General features: G+C 38.4%; 1 long non-coding RNA gene across 1 annotated transcript in view; it reads right to left on the bottom strand.

Annotated features, from left to right (window-relative positions):
* Window positions 1-8,345: 8,345 nt before the first annotated feature.
* Window positions 8,346-27,995, bottom strand: part of LOC138811974 (uncharacterized) — a 47,983-nt gene continuing 28,333 nt past the window's right edge. Inside the window, exon 2 of the long non-coding RNA XR_011367530.1 lies at window positions 8,346-8,488. This is a non-coding gene — a long non-coding RNA (uncharacterized lncRNA). The remainder of the gene's footprint in view (window positions 8,489-27,995) is intronic.

The following is a 27,995-nucleotide window of genomic DNA, read 5'->3' as shown; positions in this document are numbered from 1 at the left end:
TGACATTCCTTTCTTTAGAAAATGCAAAGCACGTTGTGTTATCTGGCTCTTTATGTATCATCAATATAACTTTTTTTATAATTTCAAGTACATATTGTCTAAGATCTCACTCATTCTCTTCCAATAGTACCTATGGGAAGGAGAAAATGAAGGATTATTCTGTTACTTTGAGAGTTTCTGTTATTAATAACTGCAATAAATATGAAAATGAAACTCTGAAATTACTTAGAGAGGTAACTTGAAAGTTAAATTTCTACACGCTTATGTTACTCCCTCAACTAAAAAACAAAACTTAAAATAAGTAACATTTTTAGGTGGGTGGCAGTGGCTCATGCCTGAAATCCTAGCTACTCAGGAGCTGAGATCTGAGGATAGTAATTCAAAGCTAGCCCTGGCAGGAAATCCATGACACTCTTACTTCAAATTAACCACCAGAAAACCAGAAGTAGCACTGTGGCTCAAGTGGTAACATGCTAGCCTTGATCTGAAGAGCCAGGGACAGCGCCCAGACCCAGAATTCAAGCCCCTTGACCAAGAAAATTAAAAAGGAAAAAAGGGGGGGAAAGTAATATTTTAACGCTAATGTGCATATATACACAGAATTTGTCTAGAAATAAAACTATAACAGCACCTGGACTGGCAAAAAAAGAGATTAAAGTGAAATTGCCTTCAATAATTCATTTAGACGATCTAAACTGAGGGCAGGCTATTGGAACTCACATCACTAATGGAAGAGGTAGAATTTGAGAGGATCACAGATCAGAACCAGTGTGCAAGGAAAGTAATAAGAGTCTCATATCATCCTAAAGGTTCTCATGTTGGAATGCATTTGTGATCCCCGCTACTTGGCAGACAGAGGTGAGGAACTTAGCCTGTGTTCAGCCCTCAGCAAAATGGATAACCTATGAACAAAGTAAATGAATCGAAAAAGGATTATTCTAATGGTAGAATACTTGTTCAGCAAACAAAATATATAAATTCATACTCATTTCCTAAAAGAGGAAAGGAAAGGGAAGAAAAGAAAGAAAGAAAGAAAGAAAGAAAGAAAGAAAGAAAGAAAGAAAGAAAGAAAGAAAGAAAGAAAGAAAGAAAGAAAGAAGGAAAGAAAGAAAGAAAAGAAAAGAAAAGAAAAGAAAAGAAAGAAAAGAAAAGAAAGAAAGGGAGGAAGAAAGAAAGGGAGGAAGAAAGAAAGGGAAAAGGAGAGGTATAAAGAAAAAACTCAACATGTGTTAGATGTTAACAATGACCCTAAATCATTTTAGCTTTAAATGCCTTCATTTAATTCTGGGCAGAGACATTTTGTATCAAGCCTGAAAAAAACCATAGCATACCGCATACAAAACTTGGGTTAAATACAGGTCTGCCCTACACTGTTAACAGAACCCCAAACTAGACTAAGGCATCTAATAGCTATCTAATTTTTGTTGTCTTTTGTCAACACTGCTTTCTTATCATATTGATTAGTATGAATTCTGTGACCATTATAAAATCACATTTGTAATAAAAGTTCCTAGGTGGGAACTTCAAGGATGAGGTGGTGTGGGGTTTCTGGTGGAGCCGTGTCTGGTTCAAGGGAGGAGTTGGTATTGGCACAGCCTCTGTGGTAAAGCAGGGCGGGGCTTTGAGGGTGAAAGCCAGTCTGTGTAAGGCTTTGAGACAGCAGGGAGGGGACAGGAAAGACTAGACTTGTTAGGAGCAGGGTCTCTTGTGGAGTAGGTGGGACTTTAGGATGGAGACTGGCAGGTGGATGGGTTTTCAGTGGAAGAAGGCATGGTCACTGGGGAAGAGGCTGTTTGAGGCAGAGCTTTGAAAAGGAAGAACAAGGCTACAGAGGAAGAGGTTACTTAGAGGAGGGGTTGTGGTGTAGCACTGTGAGCCCTGGTGGGATATGTAGGGTGAGGTTTCCCATAAGACAGGGAAGATAATGAAGGCAAGAGGCTGACAAAAGGTGGGGATTCTGGTGCAGGAATGCAGAGCTATGAGAGAGAGGCTTTTCAAGGTCTGTGAGAGGGCAGAGTGGTGCTAGAAAGAAGTGGGCTAGTAGGGGGCGGGCCTTTGGGAAGTGTGTTAGGGTGGAGGTGGGGTTTCTGGCAGAGCAGGATGTAGTAACAATGTATGGAGGAATTTTTCAGGACCAGAGCTTTGTGAGAGCAGAGATAGGATCCAGTGGACTAGATTAGTTAGGACAGGGTTTCTGGTGTAGCCAGTTACCACTTCAAAAAGAGCAGTGAGTTTGGGTGGGGATTTCAGTGTTGCAAGGCAGGACATTAGACTTGGACAGGGTTTCCAGTGGGGCAAGGTAAACTTCAAAAAGGGATTATGAAGGGACAGGGATTTACAGTTGAGCCTGGTGAGGCTTCCAGAGGGAGGCCAACAGATGCAGTAGTTTGCAGTGGAGCAATGTGGGTGTCGAGAGATGGGATAGTGTGGTGGGGGTTTTCTAGAGCAGGTCAGGGCTTGGAGCCATGGGGTTAATTGGAAGAGGGACTTTGAGAAGGAGTGGAAGGTCTACAAAGGTGTAGAGTAATTATGGGCAGGGTTGAGTAGGGTGTGGATCTGTGGGAGGAGCCAATAAGGGGAGGATTCATCACGGGAACAATGAAGCCATTGAGAGAGTAGATATGGGAGGTAGAGAGGCCCATGGTGGAGCAGGGCTGGCTTTCCAAGCAGGAGATGGGCTGTGTGAGAAGCTTCTGGTCAACTAAGGGGGGGCTACAAGGGCAGTTATAGAGAGGTGGAGGGATTTTGGTGTAGCATGAAGGGAATTGTGGGAAGAGGTAGGTTCAGGGCTGTGCTTGAAAAGTTCGGCTACTTAGACTAGTTATGGATCGAGTTTCTGATGAAACCAGGAGGGGTCGAGGGAGAAGTTTGGTTGGGAGTGGGGTATGAAAGGGACGGGAGGAGCTTGGAAGTAATAGAATATGGGAGTAATGGGACTCTGAGGGAATAGAGTAGTTAGGGACAGGGTATCTGGTGGATGAAGTTAGGAGTAGAGGGAGGAGCCCAATGTAGGCGGGGTTCTTGGTGCAGCAAGGTGGATCTTAGGAGGAGATATGGATGTGGCTTGGTTTCTGGTGGTGCAGAGCAGGGATTCCAGGAAGGGGTGGAGTGGAAGAAGGATTTCCCTGTAGCAGAGGAGGACTTTCAGGAAGGATTCTGGTTGCAGTCAGGCCTTTGAAAATTTATAGCAGGACTACCAGGGGGTAGGTTAGTTAAGGTTTGGCTTTTTAAGTACCAGGCTGACTGGAAGTGGGTTTCCAGTGGTTCCAGTCAAGTTTTATGGGAAGGGGAGATAGGAAAGGGACAAGACTTAGTGAAGAGTGGGGCTACAAAAAATAAACAATTACTCTAATAGGAACACCATTTTCAGTCAGTGTAGAATTATATTACTTTTATGTATGCGAGAGATATTGGAGAAAGTAAGCAAGTAATAATTCTTTCCTATTGAATTTTTTTTTAAATTCCTGTTGAGTGAAAATAAAACCACAGGTCACATCAGGCTCAGAGGCCCACAGTAGACCAAGAAATATGAAGCACTGGGCTGTATTCCCCAGCACAACCTTTAAGAACTACAAAAAAAAATTAAAATATCTCACTTGGTCATAATGGATATTCTATTATCTTAAAATTGTGAATGAAGGGCTGAGAAGGTGGCTCAGTGGTAGAGCGCTTGCCTTGCATGCTCGAGGCCCTGGGTTCAATTCCTCAGCACCACATAAGCAAAAAGAAAAAAAAAGCCGGAAGTGTTGCTGTGGCTCAAGTGATAGAGCGCTAGCCTTGAGCTGAAGAGCTGAGGGACAACGCCCAGGCCCAGAGTTCAGGCCCCACGACCGGACCCAAAAAAAAAAAATTGTGAATGAATAGAACTTTTACTCTGACCGTTTTAGAAATCCTAAAACTAAGTAAGTGATAATGTTTTAAATTTATATAATATGGGAAGTATATTAAAATAATTAGGAAAATATAAAATTGTACACAGAATATTTGTTGTCCAGCATCAATTTTAATCTAAAAGAATTTAAAACCAGAAAATTGCCATATAGTGAGATTGCAGCATGGTTTCTTTTCAGTCATCAAAATGGTGACTTAAGGAATGTGTCTTCATCATTGGATGCATCGATGTTAAAACATATTTTAAAATGTGAAGCACTATACAGACCCTGAAGAAACTCAGAGGGATCTGTGAAATGAGTTGGAATAAAATTAATGAATAGTTACAGTAAGAATTGATCTTCACTAGGCACATAAATATTTTCCAGAAGAAAAGACTACATTGAAAAATAAACAAAACAGTGAAAAGGAAGCAGGCAGGCCGACCTTGAAATACACATTATCCAATGAAGAATATCTAGTGAAGCATGATTGCAATAATCTTTTACCTAAGTTACAGTACTGATCTATGTTCTTCCCTAATGCCAAGTAACAAAGCCATGAAAATGCAGTAATAATTTTAAGACATTAGACTTTACAGAAGGAATTCAATGAATGTATTTCTAGAAAGTAAAGATAGATGTCTGAGATAAAGAGTAAAGCAAACATCCCCAATTCTTAGCCCTTCGAGGTCAGAGGGGTACAAGCCGAAGCACAAGGAGAATGGACAGAAGTATAGTAATGCATACCAGTAGTTCCCAAGATGCAATGATGAATATAATAGGGGAGAAAATCAACATGACCATCACAAGACTTAGCACTGGAGAATAGAGAAAAGAACAGTGAAAATCCATGGAGAATCACAAAGAATGCCCTTGCATATTTGACAGAAGTGTGCATTGTATGGCATTGAGGTCTAAAATATGTGTAGGTATTATAGGAAACTATTTGTGCTCATATGGTGCCTCAAGTAGTGATAAACTTATGATTTACAGGACATTGAGTAATAATAAAGGTCCTGTTTCAGTAGTTTAGAGTTAAACCTTGATAAATTCTGTTTTTAAACACATAACACCCTATAAAACCAAGACAAGAAGAGTTCAAAAAATCAAATCACATAATGTGTATGCAAAAGGATTACATTATTAAGGTAATCTTTAAACAACACACAATTTTATGTGACTAGTCCTGATTATAAATGATTTGTTTTCCATACAGATTTTAGATGCACAAAAACAACAAAAACAAAACAAAACAAAACGAAGAAATGACACTTGGCAATAGAGCTAGATGCCAGTATCTCATCTCATGAGGCTGAGATTGTAAGACCATGGTTCACAGATGGCTGGGGTAGCAATCCACGAGACATTTATGTTCAATTGTTCAATCAAACACATAGTGAAACCTTGGTTAAAATAGTACAGATTCAGTCAGACATGAGTGAAAAAAAACAAGCAAGATTTTGAGGCTCTGAGTCAGTTTCATTGCTGCACACACGTGCACACACGTGCACACACACACGTGCACACACACACAAACACACACAGCGAATATTAAGAGTGTAAAAAATGAACCTATCTTACAGGACTATCCTAAGTATATATTAATTAATAAAAATGAGGGAAACCATAGAGCCTATGTTTCTTTGAGTCTGGCTTCCTTCACATAATGATTTTTTTCCAAGTCTTTCCATTTTCTTAAGAAAGGAGCTATGTCATTCTTTCTCATACAAGCATGAAATTCCATTGTTTATATATACCACATTTTCCTGATCCATTCATCTACTGAGGGGCATCTGGACTGGTTCCATATCTTAGATATGGTAATAATGCTGCCAAAAACATACTTGTGCTGGTAGTTTTAGTGTTTTATTTTTTGGAGTCCGGTCGTGGGTCTTGAACTATGGACATGGACGCTGTCCTTCAGCTCTTCAGCTCAAGTTTAGCACTCTACCACTTGAGCCACAGCGCCACTTCCGGGTTTTTTCTTTTTGCTTATGTGGTACTGAAGAATTGAACCAGGGACTCTTGCATGCCAACACTACCACTGAGCCACCTTCCCTGCCTGAGAGAAGATATTTTAACTTATTTTCTACACGTAAATTAATATTAAGCAAAGCTATTTAAAATAATTACTTTTTTACTCTTTAGAGGATGAGTATATTACTCTTGGATATCTTTGAGGAAAAGAGTTTAGACTCATTTCAACTGATGCTTTGCATTGAAATTACAGGCTAAACTGTCTTCTTCATTAAACAAAAGCTTCAGTTCTTTCATATTAGAATTATAAAATCATAATACCTGAATGGTGATTTGTTTTCCTTTGCTATTTTCAATTCTATTTTTCATCCATTAGCTATCTAGAGATAATTTCGACAAATGCCCATGAATGGAATGCTGGCTCTAGAGCTATGTACATTTGACCATACAAAATGATGCTAATTGAAATGGACTCCAAGACATGGAAACAACAATTACTTTTTTTTTCAGATATCAACCTTGATGTCGGTAAAGAAGTGTAACTAGATGTTATTTTATTTCATTTGTCTTTGATTTATCTCTGGACATCTCTGTCTTGATTCTGGTACCTTCCATCTTGTATATACATTATCTGATTTGGAGAAGGAAAGGGAAATAACATAATGATGAAAGAAGTGACCCATTGCAACAATGATATTCACAAGACAATATACCGGCAATGAACTTTACAACTTTGGGGTGGGGGGTATGGTTGAGGTGGGAAAGGATAGGAGAACAACAATGGAGTGGGTAACAATATACATCAAGGAATGTACCTTACTCATGTAACTGTAACCACTCTGTACAGTACCTTTAAATAAAATAAAATTTAAAAAAGTGAACCTACCCTAGAAAAAAATATCCCTTTCAAAATAACCCATCTGTAATAGTACTTGTGAGGGATTCTAGAGTCAAACTGTTATACCTGGAAAGGGATATATTGGGAAGCCATCTCAAACAGTAATCAAAAGGCTGAGAGCTGTGCTCTGGAAAGGTCAAACAGTTAAGGGAAGACAGGGGTATGGGTTATTACCTCAAAAGTATTTAAGTTAGAGCTGTTGGACACTAAAAGTTTAAGACTTTGGAAACAAGATGGATGTCTGTGCTATGGTTGTAATGATTATTGCTCCCTTCTGCTCCTTAATAATAAGGGATTCAATTATCACTATGTATACAAACAATACCTCAGTTAATAATTGTAACCACCAACTAGATTGATGCCTCAGTTTGCGGACATACCTGTAGCCACTCATTACCCCACCCCTGTAGTAGAATGAATATAAAGCATTTAAAACAGGATTTGGGGATCCAGAAGCTGGCAATGAGGCTTTGGGTCCTCTGGTATCTTCTTTCCTATCACTTCCTGTGATTTCTCAGTTCTTTGGCCAGGTATCCCATCATCTTTGCTGTTTCATGGCTGTGGTTAGTGACAGTACTGATATTCGGAACACCTCAAAACAAACTATGGAAAACACTTCCTCAGAGAAGATTCACAAATGTATAGGAGCACCTGGAAAGAAACCTAAAATCAGCAGTCATTCTGTGATCCTCTAACAAGAAAGTATAATTCTGGTGTACCTTTACTTCGGATATATATAAGAGATGGACAATTGTCCCTTTTGTACATTTGGTATTTGGTATTGCACAAATTTTCAGAAACACATATACATTGTGAAATAATGTTATTTATTTCATAGGTCACAAACCTGGTCACTGGAGTGATGACCCAAATGTCTTATCTCAGTTGCCTGATTCAGACTTAGATGAGTGTGAATTGCATAACTGTGAACATTTTTCCATGAAACTTAACAACACAGGTCACTCCATACCTCTAAAGATTTTACATATATTATAGTAATACACACCTAAACTGGTCAGCACTCACAGCACATCGGTGTGTTATAATTGTCTTCAGATCAGAAATATTCTAGAGTTTAAAGTAGAATGATGGGCTGTACATTTTCAATGGAAGAGTGATGATCACCCCCTGCAATTATTCTCAGTGGAAAATCCTTCCTATACATTTTACTGACTTAGCTTCTACTCTGTGCTTTACCATTATCAGGGAGGGTCACATTGTATAGAGCTACAATACTGCAGCAACCTTAGCTGTCTTTGAATTTTACCTCTAATCTTAATACCAAGGTCAACTCCGAAACTCTAATCACATCATTAGTGGACACCTGAACTTTCCAAGCTTGGTGAAAAATTCAGATATCATTGCTCATTGCCAGTGTTAAAGATCTCACTCTATAAGATTTATTGTGTTTCTTCTTGTATTTCCAACACTGCCTTAGATGTTGGTTTTTGATATAGAGCTTTTAGTTTGCATTTGATTTATGGAAGTGTTAGTAATGCCAGTTGAACTGCATATATTATAATGTAAGTAATTTTATGTTTTGACATATGAATTTAATTTTGGCAATTGAGGAAGTCAATGCACATCACTCACAAAAGTTTCTTTATATGTACTGGTATTGCTTTATTGTGAACTTCCTAAAAGCCAGTCATAGGAGCACATGTCCTAATCCCATCACTTCTGTCACTGAGATGAGTCTTGAAATGTCCAGACGACTTGGCACTTCATAGTGAGAAAGTTTCTACAATGAAGGGTGAGAGAATAGAAAAAAGAGCAAATGAATCTTCCAACTGTTTTGTTACATGTTCTTTACACTTAGCCATTAAGACACCATAATAGTATTTTTATAACTTCTTACCTACTTTTTTCCTGTTCTGAGATGTTTTATTTATGGATCTCTAAGAAATCATATAAGAATCATAAAATAAATCTATAAATCATATAAGAAATGTTAAAAAATAGTTTGTTAGGGATATATAACCTAAAAGGAATAATTTCAGGAAAGTATTAAGCACATAAAATGTAATGCACACCTAAAATTGTCTCTTTATTTAAAACTTCAGCAGTTTTAGTTTATTTATTCTAATAACAAAGATTATAAATTGTTACAATAGTATTCCAAATGCAACACAGAACTAGAAAAATGAAGGGTAGCACTAAAGAATGCTACTGCTACTACTAATCGTGTAAGAATAAAATTTAGGCAAAACTCCTTCAGACTAAAAGCCACAGGACAGCCCCAACATTACTTTGTTTCATATGAAGACAAGACCTTTTTTTGTAAAGATAAGTTTTCACAGATATTAACAGCAGTTGGGTATATATTTCTTAAGGCCTTCAGGAAGGATTCTCTGACAATGTTGATGGAAGCTGACTTCTTTGGGACCTACTACACAGTGTGCAGTCACCATTCCAAGCACTGCACCTGCATTAGGGTAATTTTCGTGCTCAAGATAGTTCTTCCAGTTAGGAAATGAATTAACTATTTTATTAAAAACAGAAGTAGGCAACAAGGCCAAACAAATTTCCCAAGTACCAAATACGGATCAGCTGCAGAACCATAATTCAAATCCAGGTTTCCACCAGGCATATCTGAGGATATTCTGTAGGTTTGACATTCATTACCTTTCAAGATGTATGGAGCAGATGAACCCACAATATCTTCCTAATTATGGTTATAATGGCAATAACATTGCTACAGAATATACACATTTTTAAATTAAAAGGGTGTGGGTAATGACATTGTAGGTGATCTTTATACCAAATAAAGACTGAACCAAAAAGAAAAGTAAGGGGCTGGGAAGGTGGCTCAGTGATAGAGCGCTTGCCTTGAATGCATGAGGTCCTGGGATCAATTCCTCAGCACCACATAAGCAAAAAGAACAAAGTTGAAAGTGGTGCTGTGGCTCAAGTGGTAGAGCACTATCCTGGAGTTGAAGAGCTGAGGGACAGCACCCATGCCCAGAGTTCAGGCCCCATGACCGGACCCCCCCCAAACAAAATAAAAATAAAAGAACCTAGGCCGCAAATGTTAGTCATAGTACTAGCACTCATATAACATATATATATATATATATATATATATATATATATATATATATATATGTGTGTGTGTGTGTGTGTGTGTGTGTGTTTGTGTGTGTGTGTGTGTGTGTGTGTGTGTGTGTGTGTGTGTGTATACACATATATATGCTTCCTAAAATATACAGTGAGTTAATTTGTCGAACCTGGTCATAGATTAAACATGAGGTGTGAAAAAGTATGTAAGTCTGAAATGACTCCAAGGTATTTTGAGAAGACAGCTGGGAGAGTTATCACTTAATCAAATAGTAATGAGGGATTGGTTTGTAGATAGAGATCAAAGCTCACTTTGGGATATTTTGAGTTTGTTAAAATCAGTTGTTAGGAGTTGTCAGTAGACAGGATGCTATTAAGGACTTGGATTAAAGTAAACAGAGATGGAGAAAAACTACAGAAATAATTACTGTACTCAGTGGTAAAAAAAAAAAAAACATGAGAAGGAATATTACAGAGCTAAGCCCAGGGATACCCAAATATGTAAAACATGACAAATGAAGAAAAACAGTAATAAGTATGTAATGCAGACTTATATGGGTAGGTATTTTTAATGTTTAAGGGCTATGAAGTGATTGTGTGATGACCTAAAATTTAAGAAATTCGTAAGTTCAACTATCCTTTGGGTCAACCATAGCTGATAGTTTAAGTAAAACGGAGCCACAATAGTGTGTCTTGATTTACCAAAGTGAAAATAGGTCAATATTTGGAAAGCCAATTTTTGGACATGTCGTTGGAGTGGCAATTACTGCAGTTTGTTCAACTGTCAGTAGAAAGCTACAGGTTTAGCACAATGATAGAAATCTTTCAGAGATCTGGTAGATTTTCCCTCTGACTTCAATTTCCCTTTTTTTCTGAGAGCTAAAATATCACTACTGGAAACCTGTCCAAATTGTGCCTTTGGCAAGTTAACAGATAGTCAGTCTATCACATGCCCAAATAAAAGAGAATTGGAACAGGTTTACATTGAGCACTCACAGTAGACGGGTCTCTGGACTTTCTCAGGAAAAGCCTTCTGCCATTGTGGGATGGATAGGGCTGGATAACATGCAAAATAGACACCATAGATTGAAAGTATTCTGCTAAGTTACCACGTGAGATAATGGAAGGTTTAACTGCATTGTATTGACTTTTATGAATCAGTTAATCAGATTCTTCATGCCATATGATTTTACTAGACTGTAAAATGCATGCTTATTGCATTTCCTTTGTATAACATATAGTATGTTTTGAAATTTGGTATAAAACATTTGTCTTTTCATTTATTTATTTTTAATATGTATTACTCTAGTTTTCAAGAGTAGGGAAATGTCCTGGAACTTTGTAAATTGATGTCATATGTAATTTATTTTTTTTAATTCTTATTTATTGTCTATTGTAGCCCCCGGCTATATGTAATTTAAACTGTAGTTTTCTTCAAGTGTATCATCCTATGCTGAAGTTTTTTTCTTACAAGCTTTCTAATAAATATGTAGTCTATTCAATTTTGAAAAGTACTGCTGTACCTCCCGCTTATTTGTGGCATTTCTGAAATCCAAGTTCCTCTGTGTGTCAGGGTGGATACTTTTGCTTGTAACAGTTTTGTTATTGAATACATAGCATCTGACTACTTAGGGAACAAAAGATGTGAAGTTACAGTATCCCAATAAAGAACTTCCAGGACAATTCAAGGGCAACTCATGTACTCTCTATGTAGGTGAATAAGAGCAAAGAAAAAAAGTCTTATACATGAAAGTGACTGGGAGTGTGTGCACATAGTTATTCACTTATTTATCTGTTGTTATAGTTTTATATATTCAATATTATTCATTATATATATATATATATATATATATCATCACAATTTCCAAAATCCAGAGAACCACATCCATGGGCATCGCTTTCCTATGTTGCTCTTTGGGTAATAAGAATGAAACCTGGGGGGAAGATGGCGGAGGAGAAGCTGGAATCTGAAGAAGCTCTAGCATAGAAAGCAGTTTTAGAGTTCCAGTGAACAGTCCTAAGCCAGAGAATCACACCAAGTGTGCCATCACAGGACAGAGAGTTAGACAAGAGGGGGGAAGCCAAGGCAAAAAGACACATCTGAGCGCCTGCCAGCCACTGCGGCGGCGGCGGCGGCGGCAGGGTCGCGGCACAGCTGGGGCCATAACTGAGCGCTCACACAGAGAGTCGGGGACTAAGGAGCCAGACACAGCAGGCGAGCGGATTCTACTCAACACCAGCAAGAAATGACAAGGAGCGGACAACTTCATCCTGCAGTTCCCAGACCAGAGACGACCCAGGATCCAAGACTCCACGTGAGTAGAAGCCCGACATCCTCACTCCTTCTCAGGGAGCGGAGGAGGGAAGGCCACCCCTCCCCCCCCAGCACCGGAGATCTCCATCTTGGATACCGACAAAGCTCGGAGGAGCTGCCAGCTCCAACCCAGGCCTTGGAATAAAACGAGTCATTTAGCAGGTCACAAGAACTTAACGGCGGCGAAGTGACCTGCCAGACTCGGCTCCATCCAGGGAAAAGTCACCCAGCTCAGGCACCAGCCATTGGAGTGGCATTCCTCACTGGCTAACCAGAGCCAGAGGCTGCCTCTCCCTCTAGCAGCCTCAACAATCAATTGAAAAACAGAAACCCTGAGAACGGCTCCAGGCTGGGCTCTGTTAGTTTTGTTTTTTTTTTTTCACAAAATATCCCCAGGAAAAAGCTACTGATTGTTGAAAGACCTCAACTCTACCCAGAACCTAGCCTTACCACTGCATCCCCCTCTTTTGTGATTCTCAAAGCAGATCACCCTTCCATTAAACTAATCGGGGAGGGGGATCTCAAAATCTTGGGTAAAGCAGAGCATTTTTCTGCCTGTTCGAACAAACTGACTTAAGAAACCAGTCAAGCCACATGACTTCAAGCTGACCAGAGACTCAAACAAGAGGCTGTTTACAGACAAAGGGGAGATACAGGATTCTTCCCACCCCTCCGAAAAAATCAAAAAAAAAATCAAAGAACTTTTTTTTTCTTCTCTTCCTCTTCTTTTCTTTTCTTTTTTTTCTCTTTTTTTTCTTTTTTTTGGTACCTTTTATATATATAATTTTTTTTCCTTTTCTAAAAATTTTATTAATCTTTAATTTTTGCCTTTTTTTGAAAAAATAATTATTTTCCGGTAACTTTTTTTTCCTCTTATAATTTTTATTTTAGGAATACATGAATGTGCGTTTTCCTTTCTTTTCTTGTCTTCTTTCTCTTTTTCTTTCTTTCTTAACTATCTTTTTGTTTTTTTTGTCTAGCTCTACTGAACTTCTGATCTTTTTCTCTCCCTTTCTAATCCTTTTCACCTTTTCCTCTCTTTTGATCTTCTGTATGTGACTTAACTATTGTCCTGCACATCCTCAGATAAACCCATAGTTGACTATTACACCCTATCCCCCATTGTGTACACACTTAATCCAAAAATTTATTACTCAATTCAAAACCTCTGAGACTTAAATTCCTTAATAGCAGTTCTACCTCTTTATACCTATATAATATTTTAAGCATTTTCTTAAGTTTTGCACTTCTCCTCTATGTCCCTACCCTTCTATTAATATACTCACATTCCTCTCTAAATAGATGGTCTTTTAATCTCCATAATAATATTAATTTTTACGTTTCTATTTTTTTCTGGTCTCTTTTCATTTCCCTTTCACTTTCTTCCTTTTCTCTCTCTCTCTACTTCCATCCTACCCAACCTATTTCCTGCATTGAGATTAGGACATAGTTAACTCTCCCTGTGCCTCCCCACACCAATCTATTCCTATTTTTTACCCACATCTCTCCCTAAACCTAAACATTTTTGGTTTTCCAAATTATTTTCTGCAGTTTGAAACCCATTAACATATAGTTGTTTGATGTTGAATAGATGTATCTGTTGAACTAGAATGTATCTGTAGACTATTGACTGTATAAATGCAAACGTTGGTTGATGGTTGCCTTAAGATAGTGTTCTAGAACAAAACTGGTGCTATTTTCATCTCAAATGGGCAGAGTAAGCCAGAAAAACAAGAAAAATGGCAAATCCGGGTATCTCAATTCCCAATCTTGATAATCAGGGGTCAGAACAGATAATGAACAACCCAGAAGAGAGTTCCCAAATAGCGCCACAAACACTGGTGGCAAACATGATAAATGAGAATTTTGACAACTTGCAAAGGACCTTGTATGAGCGTGAAAAGGGAGAGAGAGGAGGCATCCCAAAAGTTTATACAGGAATATCATAAGCGTGAGGAAGCTACTCAAAAACAGATACATGATTTGCGTAAACAAATTGAGAATACTCAAAGAGAAAGGGAGGAATGGCATGAGCAGGCTGAGAACACTCAAAGAGAACTGCAGGAATCCCCCGAATGGGAAGAAAGGGAACTGCAGGAATCCCACAGACGGGAGGAAGCTAATCAAAGAGTAATTCAGGAATTGAGAGACCAGGTAGAGAATACACAAATATCACTAAAGACATTCATGGAATCCATTAACAAAGAGCTGAAGGAAGTCAGGGAGACCACAAAGGGAATGCTGAATGGAACCCAAGAGAAGGAATGGGAGTCCAAAGAAACCATAACCAATCAACTAAGTGATTTGAGAACAAACACTGAACACCAAATTAAGGAAGTAATGAAATTCCTACAAGACCTAAAACAGAGCTTCAACAAAGAACTTGAAGCCATCAAAGCTGACCAATTAGAAGGAAAAGAGATAAAAAACAAAGTAGAGAGTCTTGACAGCAGGTTAGACCATGCAGAAGATCGAATCTCAGGGATTGAAGACAGCCTAGATATTATAGAGAAAGAACATACAACCATCCAAGACAAGTCCAAGAAATATAGATCTATCCAACACCTGGAAGACACCATCAGAAGGCCTAATCTAAGGATAATGTGTGTAGAGGAGCACCTAGAAACAGAAGTTAATTGTCTAGGAAATTTATTTAACAGGATCCTAGCAGAGAACTTCCCAAACATACAAAAATATAGGCCTATTCAGATACAAGAAGCTTTTAGAACCCCAAATAGACCAGACCAGAATAGGACATCACACAGTCACATTATAATCCACACAGGATCAACTCAGACCAAGGAAAAGATCCTTAAAACTGTCAAGGAGAAAAGGGTAATCACCTATAAAGGGAAACCAATTAGAATCACCTCAGATTTCTCAGCAGAGACAATCAAAGCAAGAAGAGCCTGGAATGACATATGCCATGCCCTAAAAACAAACAACTATAAACCAAGAATACTGTACCCAGCTAAACTCTCCTTCATAACTGAAGGCCAAATAAGAGCCTTCCATAGCAAAGAAATATTGAAACAATACATCTCCACCAAACCAGCCCTACAAATGATTCTTAAAGATGTCCTACACATAGAAAACCAACAAGACCGCAACAAAGGCCAAGAAACTGCACCCAAACTGAGAATCCAAGAGCCATAGGAAGAACCCAGTTTTCGCAGCCCCCAAGAAGGTGGATAACATGGCAGACACTCCCAAATAGCTCTCAGTCCTATCTCTTAACGTTAACGGACTGAACTCTCCAATTAAGCGACATAGACTGTCTAGTTGGATTAAAAAACAAGACCCTTCTATCTGCTGCCTGCAGGAGTCACATCTTGCCCGTAAAAACAAACACATTTTCAAAGTTAAAGGCTGAAACAAAATCTACCAAGCAAACGGCCCCCATTAACAGGCGGGAGTTGCAATCCTAATATCAGATAAAATAGACTTCAAATTAAAATTCGTGAGAAGAGATAAAGAAGGTCACTACATACTAATTAAAGGATCTCTCCTTCAGGAGGATATTACAATTCTAAATATCTATTCGCCAAACAATGGAGCACCCAAATTTATCAAAGAAACACTAGTTTCCCTCAAATCCCATATAGATCGAAAGACATTAATTGTTGGGGATTTTAACACACCATTCTCCCCACTAGATAGATCAACTCGGCAAAAACTCAACAGAGAAACCGCAGATCTAAACAGCTGCATAGATCAACTAGACTTAACAGACATCTACCGAACATTTCACCCAGCAGCATCAGAATACACGTTTTTCTCAGCAGTACATGGAACGTTTTCCAAAATACACCACAATTTAGGCCACAAACCAATCTTGTCTAAATTCAGAAACATTGAAGTTATACCTTGCATTCTCTCTGACCACAAGGGAATAAAATTAGAACTCAACACCAAAAGCCACCAAAGAAAGTCCGGTATATCATAGAGGCTGAACAACACACTGCTGAATCAAGAGTGGGTCTTGGAAGAGATTAAAAAGGAAATTCAAATGTTCATGCTTTTCAACAAAAATGAACACACAAATTACCAGCTCCTCTGGGACATAGCAAAGGCAGTACTCAGAGGTAAGTTTATAGCTCTGAGCTCCTACATCAACAAATTGGATAGATCTGAAACTAGCAATTTAATGACACAACTAAACCTCCTTGAAAAAGAGCAGCAAGATAAACCTCAATCCAGTAGACAGAAAGAAATAATCAAAATTAAATCAGAATTAAATGAATTAGAATCCAAAAAAACTATAGAAACAATCAACAAAACAAAGAGTTCGTTCTTCGAAAAAATTAACAAAATTGACAGATCCTCAGCAAATCTTATCAGAAAAAGGAGAGAACACACTCAAATTATTAAACTCAGAGATGAGAATGGAAACATCACCACGGAAACAACCAAGATTTAGAACATTATAAGGGAATACTTCTCAAAACTTTATGTTAATAAGTATGGGAACTTTACAGAAATGGAACTTTTCCTAGCAAATATTGACATGCCAAAACTAAACCAAGATGAGTTATACCAGCTCAACAGGCCCATATCAAGCATTGAAATAGAAACAGCAATAAGAGACCTCCCAGCTAAGAAAAGTCCAGGACCAGATGTTTTTATAGTGGAATTTTACAAGGCCTTCAAAGCAGAGCTCACACCAATACTCCTCCAACTCTTCAATGAAATTGATAGAGAAAGCTCACTACCGAACACATTCTATGAAGCCATCATAACACTCATCCTAAAACCAGGCAGGGAATCATCAAAAAAAGAGAACTATAGACCCATTTCATTGATGAACATTGATGCAAAACTTCTCAGCAAAATTTTGTCCAATCTACTTCAACAATACATCCAAAAAATCATACACCATGATCAAACAGGATTCATTTCAGGGATACAAATCAGGTTCAATATACGCAAATCAATTAATATTATTCATCACATCAACAGGAGCAAGAATAAGAACCACATGGTTATTTCAATAGATGCAGAAAAAGCATTCGACAAGATCCAACACACCTTTATGATGAAGGTTTTGGAAAAATTAGGAATCCCTGGAACATTCCTCAACACAATAAAGGCTCTATATGACAAACCTACAGCTAGCATTATACTCAATGTTGAAAAATTAAAGCCATTTCTTCTTAACTCAGGAACAAGACAAGGATGCCCACTCTCTCCACTTCTCTTCAATCTAATATTAGAATATCTAGCTACAGCAATAAGACAAGATGCAGACATAAAGGGGATCCAAATAGGGAAAGAAGAAATAAAACTCTCACTCTTTGCAGATGACATTATATTGTATTTAAGAATCCCATAGAGCTGGGCGCTGGTGGCTCACGCCTGTAATCCTAGCTACTCAGGAGGCTGAGATCTGAGGATCGCGGTTCAAAGCCAGCCCGGGCAGGAGAGACCGTGAGACTCCTATCTCCAATAAACCACCAGAAAACCGGAAGTGGCGCTGTAGCTCAAGTGGTAGAGCGCTCGCCGTGAGCTGAAGAGCTGAGGGACAGCGCCCAGGCCCAGAGTTCAAGCCCCACGACCGACAAAAAAAAAAAAAAAAAAGAATCCCATAGACTCCACTCCCAAATTATTCAAGCTGATTCAAAACCTTGGCAAAGTAGCAGGTTATAAAATTAACCCCCCAAAATCAATCGCTTTTCTGTATGCCAACAATGAGAAAAGTGTGGCTGAAATTAGGAAAACATCCACATTCGTAATAGACCCACAAAAAATAAAATATCTAGCAATTAACTTAACTAAAGAAGTGAAGGACCTCTATGATGAAAACTTTAAAATCTTAAAAAAGGAAATCAACACAGAACTTAAAAAATGGCAAAATCTCCCATGCTCCTGGATTGGAAAGATTAACATTGTGAAAATGGCAATTCTTCCCAAGGGTATCTACAAATTCAACCTGAGACCTATCAAAATTCCACCCTCATTCTTCAAGGAAATAGAAGAGGCAATCCAAAAATTCATATGGAAAAATAAAAGACCCCGAATAGCAAAAACGCTCCTCAACGGAAAAACACTGCTGGAGGACTATCAATACCAAATTTCAAACTCTACTATAAAGCCATAGTAATCAAAACAGCTTGGTATTGGCATAAGAACAGACCTCAGGACCAATGGAATAGAATTGAAAACCCAGAAATGAACCTACAGACCTACAGCAATCTAATCTTCGATAAGGGAGCTAAAACAATAGAATGGAAGAAAGACAACCTCTTCAGTAAATGGTGCTGGCAAAATTGGTTAACTACATGTAGAAAACTTAAGCTAGATCCTTATATATCACCCTGCACCAGAATCAACTCCAAATGGATCAAAGACCTTGAAGTCAAAGCAGACACTCTGAAAACATTACAGGATGGAATAGGAGAAACCCTAGGTCTCCTTGGCTCAGGCCGAAATTTTCTGAATAGAGACCCGGAAACACAACAAATCAAAGAAAGGTTGGACAAATGGGATTGCATAAAGTTGCAGAGCTTCTGCAGGGCAAATGTCATAGCTAGAAAGATCAATAGAAAACCCACGGATTGGGAGAAGATCTTTACTAGCCATACAACGGACAAGGGTATCATATCTAAAATATACTTGGAATTCAAAATATTAAACCCCCCAACAACAAATCCTCAAAGAAACAACTGCCCAATAAATAAGTGGGAGAAAGACTTGAAGAGAAACTTCTCTGAAGAAGAAAGAAGGATGGGCAATAGACACATGAAGAAATGTTCAACATTGCTAGCCATAAAAGAAATGCAAATCAAAACAACATTGAGATATCACCACACTCCAGTTAGAACGGCAAAAATCAAGAACTCTAACAACAACAGATGCTGGAGGGTATGTGGACAGAAAGGAACTTTACTTCATTGTTGGTGGGAATGTAAACTTGTTCAACCACTTTGGAAAGCAGGATGGAGGTTCCTCAAAAGACTTCACGTAGAACTCCCCTATGACCCAGCAATCCCACTTTTGGGCATTTACCGAAATGTTTACAAAGAAGACCACACTAAAGCTACCAGCACAAATATGTTTATTGCAGCTTTATTTAACATAGCTATGATATGGAACCAACCCAGATGCCCTTCAGTAGATGAATGGATCAAGAAAATGTGGTATATATACACAATGGAATTCTATGCCTCCATCAGAAAGAATGACATTGCCCCATTTTTTAGGAAATGGAAAAACTTGGAAAAAATTATATTAAGTGAGTAAGCCAGGCCCAAAGTAACATACGTCCCATGGTTTCCCTTATTTGTAATATCTAGTATACGTATGAGTCAAGCGGAAAAGGTCGGATAATGTGATGTCAGGAAAATGAACACTTAGATGTATATTTTAATGTTTTTTTCTTTCATGCATGTGTTTCTAATGCATTTATAAGATTATCTCTTTGCTATATTTGATGTCAGTATAACTTGTGGAGGAGATGGGGAAAAACCAGTTGTTTAAGCATGCAGGTGGACCTGTTGCAACAATGAGAATTACAAGTTGTCATGTCCAAAATGAGCTTTACAATGTTGGTGTGGTGGGGGTGGGGGAAGGATACGGCTGGGTATTGTGAGGGGAGGGTGGAGGCTGGGAAGTGATGTGAAGGGTAAACAAAGATGAGGCTGCAGTGCTTGGTAAGAAATGTACGCATTATGCTGCCCATGCAATTCTAACCCCTCTGTACAGTATGTTCACAAATAAAATAAAATAAAATTAAAAAAAAAAAGAATGAAACCTGGTATTGTTCTCTGGTAGAGAAATAACTCGGAGATTAGAACATTTTTCTTTTAATATGTTGCCTGTTCCTACATCTAAAATGAGGAAGTCTGTTAATACATAATACATGTTATAATCTATTTAATATATTTATACAATGTATAATATATTCTATATTATAATATATATTATATATAATAACTGAGTATTATATATTAATAAGGAAAAATACAACAAAAGTATCTATGTCCACACTTTCCCAGCCATGATTAGGTTCAGTAGAGTTAGGTGCATTACATCTCAACAGGAAAGTTCTATTGAAGTTTTGATGACCTTGAGCTAGATAAGGAGAATTTCTGTAAAAACAGCCTCTCTTCAATCATGAGAAAAGATAAGTTTGGAAGTTTTTTTGTTTTATTTTTTTGTTTTTATTTAGACCAGACAAGGAGCCTGAACTCTGGGCCTGAGTACTCTCTGTCACCTCTTCAATTCAAGGCTAGTTCCCTACCACTCAAGCCATAACAGCACTTCTGGCTTTTTTTGGCTTATGTGGCACTGAAGAATCGAACCCTAGGCATTGTCCCTGAGCTCAAGGCTCGTGCTCTACCACTTAAACCACAGCACCACTTCTGGCTTTTTCTGCCTGGGATTGCTTTGAATCATAATACTCAGATCTCAGCCTCACGGGTAGCTAGGATTACAGTTGTGAGCCACCAGCGCCCAGCAAGTCCCTCTCTTTTAGATATTATTCTAAAAGCCTCCTATCCAAGGTCACTCCTAAGATAATAAATGGACATATGCCAATAGTTCCTTCATACTCTTATCTCCTGTTATGGCTATTGTGTGTCTTTTCATTGTATTCTGAACCTACTTCACAGTTCTCTTCCTAATCCATGATTCTAGATGTATTACTAATAATTACCTAAATTTTGTGGCTATAAACCCTAAATTACTCAACTATTAATTTCATTTAATTTTTTTCAGTATGATCGTGGTTCTGTACAAATCTGAGATTATATTAACCTCTTGCATCTACCTCTTGGCATGAGCAGAGCCTGGGCCTAATCTACTTTAAATGCAAGAGGTTAGCCAAAGAACAGCCTACAGTATTCCTGCCTAGGAGTCAGTACAGGTAGTTGAGTGCCTGAAAGAAGAAATGCATTCCTGACATGAGAAGGGGTGAGAGAGACAACAGCCTATAGAGCAAACTGGCAGTCACAACATTTAACAACTTCTCCTTTGGGGAAACTGACTTCCTGCAAAATGGCAATGAGATAACATTAATTTTCTTATATGAAGGAAGTTGTCATGTCTCACTACATAACTCCCTTGTAATCAAAGAGAGGGTCATCCTTTTGTTTCCACCTTAGGCCCAGTCTCAGTTTATGTCAGACTTTGCTCAGACTCTATTCCTACTAGAAGGTCCCTGATGAGGAGGAAAGTGTGATCTCTTGGCTTCTGACTGGCCCTTTGGGACCTGAGGCCACTTTTAGTTTTCAACCTGTTCCTTCTGACAATGGGAAAGCTCATTCTCTTCATTGTGCCCTAGTATCGAATCTCTTCAAAGAATGTCAAGGAATGACAGATTCTGTCTGAGTGAGTGAGTTTCTCCATTTCCAAAGAGGTCAATTAATATCTGATTCTGAGACCCAGGTGAAAGTCCTTTACCAGATCCTCCAAGCTGGAGTGGATGTTAGCTCAGACTCCAAGCCATCCTCATATTTCTCTAGCTCTTTCTCATGAACCAAAAGGTTACAGGAGTTTAGTTCAGAAACAAGGAGAAATGAGAGAAGCAGAAGAACCATTGGCAGGGTGAGGAATTTAGAGATTTTGGGTGAAAAATAGGGCTCAGAAAATCTAGAATCAAGGGGCTGGGAAGGTTGCTCAGTGGTAGAGAGCTTGCCTTGCATGCCTGAGGCCCTGGGTTCGATTCCTCAGCACCACATAAGCAAAAAGAAAAAAGCTGGAAGTGGCGCTGTGGCTCAAGTGGTAGAGCGCTAGCTTTGAGCTGAAAAGCTGAGGGACAGTGCCCAGGCCAGAGTTCAGGCCCCAGGACCGGACACCCCTCCCCCCAAAAAAGAAAATCTAAGATCACTCACATCATTAGGGAATCACATCATAAGATTAGGGAATAAATGTAATAAATTACTACCGAAATTACTAATTCCACTACTCTACATTACAAGTGTTCTGTCAAAAGTTAGCTGTCCTAGCTCTATTTTGATCAGGAAAACAGAGCACATTCTTTCCTAACAAAGTTCTACTGAGTATCTTTATCCATACCCCAGGTTGTTCTTACTCTCTACTTCTCTGTTACTTTCCTTTGCTGCATGCAATCAATGACACTTGAATGTGTTATCATCTTCTAATCCATTTGCTATAAAGGAAAACAAATTATGGGGAAACGTATATCTATGGTACATTTTCTTCTATGGCATATTTATTTGATGTTATTAAGTATTATTTTAATAGTTTCATTGTTAATACTTGAGAAAAATATTTTACTATTACCAGTAATTAGTTGCACATTTTTTTGTTATTTTTCCATGTCTGTGTATTTTTTAAGCTTCTAACATCGTCTTTTCCCCCAACAGTTGCCTTCTTAAAATTGCTTCAAATTATAAACTATATATGATGGTCCTCTATGTGTTCATTGATATATTTAAATTTTGATCTAATATCTACATATTATAGGAAATCTCAACCTATTGTAATTGGTCTGAAAATCAATATGGATGTTCCTCATTAAAGCAAAAACACAATGCCACAAAATTTAGTGAAAGTAGGATTAGGTATATATTCAAAATATTTAGCAATGATACAGTAGAAACATTCACTTCTCATATACCAGAACATGTTTATAGCTATGAATAGCACATTTTCTTCATTCCCTCTTTCTGGTGCATCTAGGTTGATTACACAGCTTGGTTGCTATAGAATATTGCTGCCATGAACATGTATGTTCATGTTGATTTATATTCTTTCAATATGTATCCAATTGCAGTAAACGTCATCAACATATCTGTCTTTTTGGTATTGTGTAAACTTCCATTAAGATATCCCTATGGGTTGCACTAGTTTACAATGCCACAAAACCAAATATAGTTCCTGATTTATTTACCTCTCCAGCAGTTTATTTATTTGAGTGGTGGTAGCTATTCTGGTGTGTAAGATAGGATCTCAGTGACTTTCCTCTTTATTTTCCTTCGTATTTGCTATGTGGATATGAATCTCAAAAATTTCATTTATTTATTAAATACTTACATTTATACTTCATTCCTGATTAGTGTCTTTCTTTTTCTTTGGTATTTGATCAATTTTTAAGATTTATAACATTTGATTTTTTCCCATTACAAATACTCATTTCAGTTAGTAAAATGATTTTTTTTCATTACAGTGGTGCACAATTAACTAAAAACAACAGATTGTACATTTATATCACTGGATGTTTTGTTTGTATTTACAGCCAGGAAATTGTTTCAATAAAGATGCTGAACTTCTTTCATTGATATACTGAAAGTATAGTATCTCATATTGGCCTAAACTAATCTCAGAATTAACAGTCAGAGCCTGGGCCACCACAGTCTGGCCTAAGTAAAACCACTAACAAAGTATAAACTGCATTTAAAGAGAGCAAAGAGCTTCATAAAAGATCGAAGAAAGGCATCCCCTTCATGAAGCAAATGTTGAAGTTCACAAGCATACCTTAGGAAACTGAATATCAAGAAGATCAAAGGATAAAAGTATTTAGAAGGACAACATTAGAACTCAAAATTGGGGAGGTGGGACAAACAATAGATACCAAAGCTCAATGCTGAAGGGAAGGAGAATTTTACCGCAAACCTCAGCTGTGTCTGACTCTCTCACACAACACACACAGACACACACACAGACACACACAGACACACAGGCACACACACACACACAAACACACACACACACACACACACACACACACACACACACACACACACACACACACACACCTAGTGAGAAATCTTTGCCAAAGGACAGGCATTCTGGACTTAGACACCGAATACTCCGAAACTATCCACTGTGAGGGCCTTTACTGAAAGTACCCATTGTAAGTAGACATTTACTGAAAGTTAGAACTCAGGTTCCTGGAAAAACCGTGAAATGTCACAATAAAGTTCTGCCTATAACTCCCCTAGCAACAGCCATCAGCGGATGACAGGAAGTACCTAAAGCTACAGATTATTTTTAATTTTTAATGTTTTTTTTTTACTTTTTTATTGTGAAAATACTGTACAGAGGAGCTACAGTTACATGGGCAAGATAATGAGTACATTTCTTATCAAGCATTGTAACCTCCTCCTTTGTTTTCCCCTCCCATCCCTTCCCATTGTCCCCCCCGCCCCCCCATCGAATCCTGCTCCCCACTTCCCCTCACCAAAGTTGTAAAGTTCGTTTTTCTCCATAAGAACTTGTACATCTCATTGTTGCAATGGGTCCACCTGTATCCTTATTTAAACGATTTGTTTTTTTTCCCCTTCTCCTCCACAAATTATTTCTTTTTGCTTAGCCTGCACTCGCTAGCCCATAAGATTTTTATATGATTACCCAGTTAACAGAAGGGTCGGGGATCTCAACTCTGACCCACTGCAATGGTGACAGTTGTGAGTCCAGGCTCGACCTTGCAATAAATGACTCTAATGTGGTCACATGAGAACTGGCTCCATGGTGGTCTTTGGGGATCCTTATCTAAGCACAAGGCTAGTGTACACAGAGAACCCCAGGGGCAGCTGTATCTGGAAAAATGAAGCTTTTTTCCTCTTCTTTTTAGATAATCAATCATGATGTTGCAGTTGGCTCCACAGTTGCTCCACACCTGAGCAGGAGGAAGGAAAGGATGCCTTAGACTGCAGGACAGCCTTGTGTACCCCTGGATTTATGTGTAAGAAAGCAGTTTGTGATCCTCTAGGCAGGGGTAGCCAAGCTGAAATGGTGGTAAACTTTGCCTGGAGGGTGGCACCCTGTGAGCCCTGCATGCATGGTGAAGCAGCCTGGAAAGCCCTGTGAACATCTCCGGGATGGCCTCTCAGTGGCTTGGAGAAATTGACTCCTTTAGTTGCACATGGCAGGAGGCAGGAGGAGAGCAGGAGTCCAGAAGATGTGAGAGGCACAGAAGCAAATGCACCTCTCCATTGAAACTCCTCGGTCATTCTAAGGAGGTTCACAACCCACACGTAGTGGCCACTGCACAGGTCCCCAGAGGCCCTACTTTTCTGGGGAGCAGTTCCTGGTCCTGATCCAGAGCTGGAACTTCCAAAGTGGCCCTGAGCTTGGCTGGGCTGGAGCAGAGCCTACCAGCCATGCTTCCTCTGCCCTGCTGAGTATAGCATCCTAGCAGCTGCCCAGGCTACAGCACCCACAACAGGCCACCTCCTTGGGGCAGGCTGAAGCTGTGCTGACAATTCCTGCCTGGTGCCTGCTTCAAGGCAAGAGCCAGGCCTAGCCCACAGCAGAGCTGGCCCTCACTTCCAAAGGCATCGAGAGAGGCATGACAACCACAGGCCCAGCCTTGCTGCCCTCACTGCCCCTAGAGGTTACCTATAAGTCCCTGCCTTTGTTCTTGAAATTCTTCAGCCATTGGTTGTCTCATTTTTCATTTTCTGTTTGGGTGGGACTCGAGACTTCTTCCTCTCCTCACCAAGCTAACATGCCCTAGCAAAGCCACCCTAACTGCCAATCTACCATATATTATGTGATTTTTTGTTTCTCTTCTATTTTCTTCCTCCATGGTATAACCCGTTTCCACTGTATTTGAGGTCTGTGAGCTCCAACTTGCATATACAAATTTCTAATGTGGGGAGGGGAAGGGAAATAAAATGCTGAAAGAAGTACACAGTATGACCCATTGTTACAATGAGATGAACAAGACACTATGTTGAAAATGAACTTTACTAGTTGGGAATGAAAGGTGAGAGTTGGGGCGGTGGGGAGAAAAGGGATGGCAGGGAAAAACAAAAGAGGAGGTAACAATGTTCGTTAGATAATGTACTCACTAACTTACTTATGTAACTCTAATCCCTCTGTCTACCATTTTCACAATTAAAAAAAACATGAAAAAAAATTATCCTGGAGTACATTAAGTTCAAATTTCCTAAATGCTCTGTAAATTAAGACCAATTTTAAGTGGGAAGTAGGTTCTCAGAAACATTTTTTTGTCAGTGTTTGTGTTGTGCATTATTACCCAAGTGTACATAAATTAACAGAAGGATAAACAATAGGAATAGGAGAAAGAGAAGTTCTATGTTTAAGTATAATGGTTCAATACACTGTAGAAGACTCTGCAAATAAGACAACTTTGAAACAATAAAGCCAAGGCCAGTATTTAGACCTATGGGAGTGACATAGAGAAAGCATTACTCCTAAATGGAACATGAAGGATGAGGCCACTCCCTTTCTTCTACTAGCTCTAAATCATGGTAGCTAATCATGCAAATTTGTAAAAACAAGAATGGAAGAATAATACTTAAGATTCGGAATCATTGTAGCATTCACATTGTAGCATTAACAAATATGTACCCTCTATCTGTTGGATATGTTTCACTTCGGTTATAGTGTCCTTTGAATTATGAGTACAGTGTCCTTTGAATTATGAAATACTATCACTTGATATAATCCAGTATATGCTTGCCTTTCTTTAGCCACTAATGATTTCCATTAGAAACCTTTATTGATACAATGTCATGAATTTTTACGTTTATCTCTTATAGGTTTTTACATCTCACATTTAGTTTGATAATCTTTTTTTATTATAAATTTTTGTATAAGGATTGAGGTAGGCCAGCCACCTGTAGGTTACTCCTGTAATCCTAGCTAGGCAGGAGTCTGAGATCTAAGGACCACGGTTTAAAGCCAGCCTGGGCAGGAAAGTCCATGAGACTCTTATCTGTAATAAACCAATAGAAATCCAGAAGTGGTGCAGTGGCTCAAGTAGTAGGGTGCTCACATTGAGCTGAAGAGCACAAAGACAGCTCCTGATCCCAGAGTTCCAGCCCCATGAGTGACAAAAAAAAAAAAAAAAAGAAACAAAAAAAAAAAGGATTGAGGTAGTAGTCTAAGATCATTCTGTAAATCCCGAAAGACAATAGTGCCAATATACCCATTTAAGATTCTATTTTTATTTCATAAAGTCATAGGATAGTTTTCAAAATCTATTGACCATACAACTGAGAATTTATTTTTAACATATCTGTTACATTCTTCTATGTGTCTGCTGTTGTAGTAGAACTATGTTGCCTCCACTACTAAACATGATAAAAAGATTCAAAGCTAGTATGCAGGGTGAAGCTACACCATTTTACAAGATTGTTCTGACTGACCTGTATTCCTTGAATTTACATAGGAGTTTATTGAGCAGGTGGACCAATATTCTACAGAGATATCTAGATGTTTGATAGTCACTCATATTTTGTACCTTCAAAAAACACAAGATCCCAGATATTATATATAGAAAAATGTCTTCAGAGTATACTTGAAACAACTAAAATTAACTCAGGAATTAGTTAAGATTTAGATAAAACTGTAGCATAACAAAGCTGAATGATAACAACTTGAGCTGTACAACAGAGGAAAGTGAGAGGGGAAAAAATGATGGACCACGTAGGAGCTATATGTGATTGCTATTGTGTTTCAAAAACTAGAAAGACTTCAGAGTAGAGAAGGAGAAAAATAAAGTGTCCTGAGACAAGTTTCTTTTCAATCCATCTAATAGCTTGTACTAAAATCAGTGGAAATGGGAAAAATTAAAATAGAAATTAAAGCATTGTATATACATGTTGTAATAGGAATATGATAATTTTCAAAGAAATAAGAGAGAGAATAGTTAAACTCTAAAGGGAGAAGGAATGAAGAGAGAAAAGAAGCAAAGTTAAACCTTTATCAATAACACACACAACAGTTTGGAAGTGGAAATATTCTAAATTACAATAAAAATTGCTAGCGTGGATAGAATATGGATGACATGTTATTATATATAATTTTGAAAAAGCATACTAGGAATGAAAGTCATGGTTTAAAACACTATTTGGATTATAACTAGACAGTATAGCTCAGTGGTAAACCATTGGCTTTGCATATGTGAAGCAACGGTGTGAACTCCCAAGCATTACAAAGTACA

This window comes from Dipodomys merriami, unplaced genomic scaffold, assembly GCF_024711535.1.
Source record: "Dipodomys merriami isolate MVZ:Mamm:240054 unplaced genomic scaffold, mDipMer1.0.p SCAF_553, whole genome shotgun sequence".
Taxonomy (NCBI): Eukaryota; Metazoa; Chordata; class Mammalia; order Rodentia; family Heteromyidae; genus Dipodomys; species Dipodomys merriami.
Note: the sequence above shows the minus strand (reverse complement) of the source record. Positions and strands in the feature narration are given on the sequence as shown.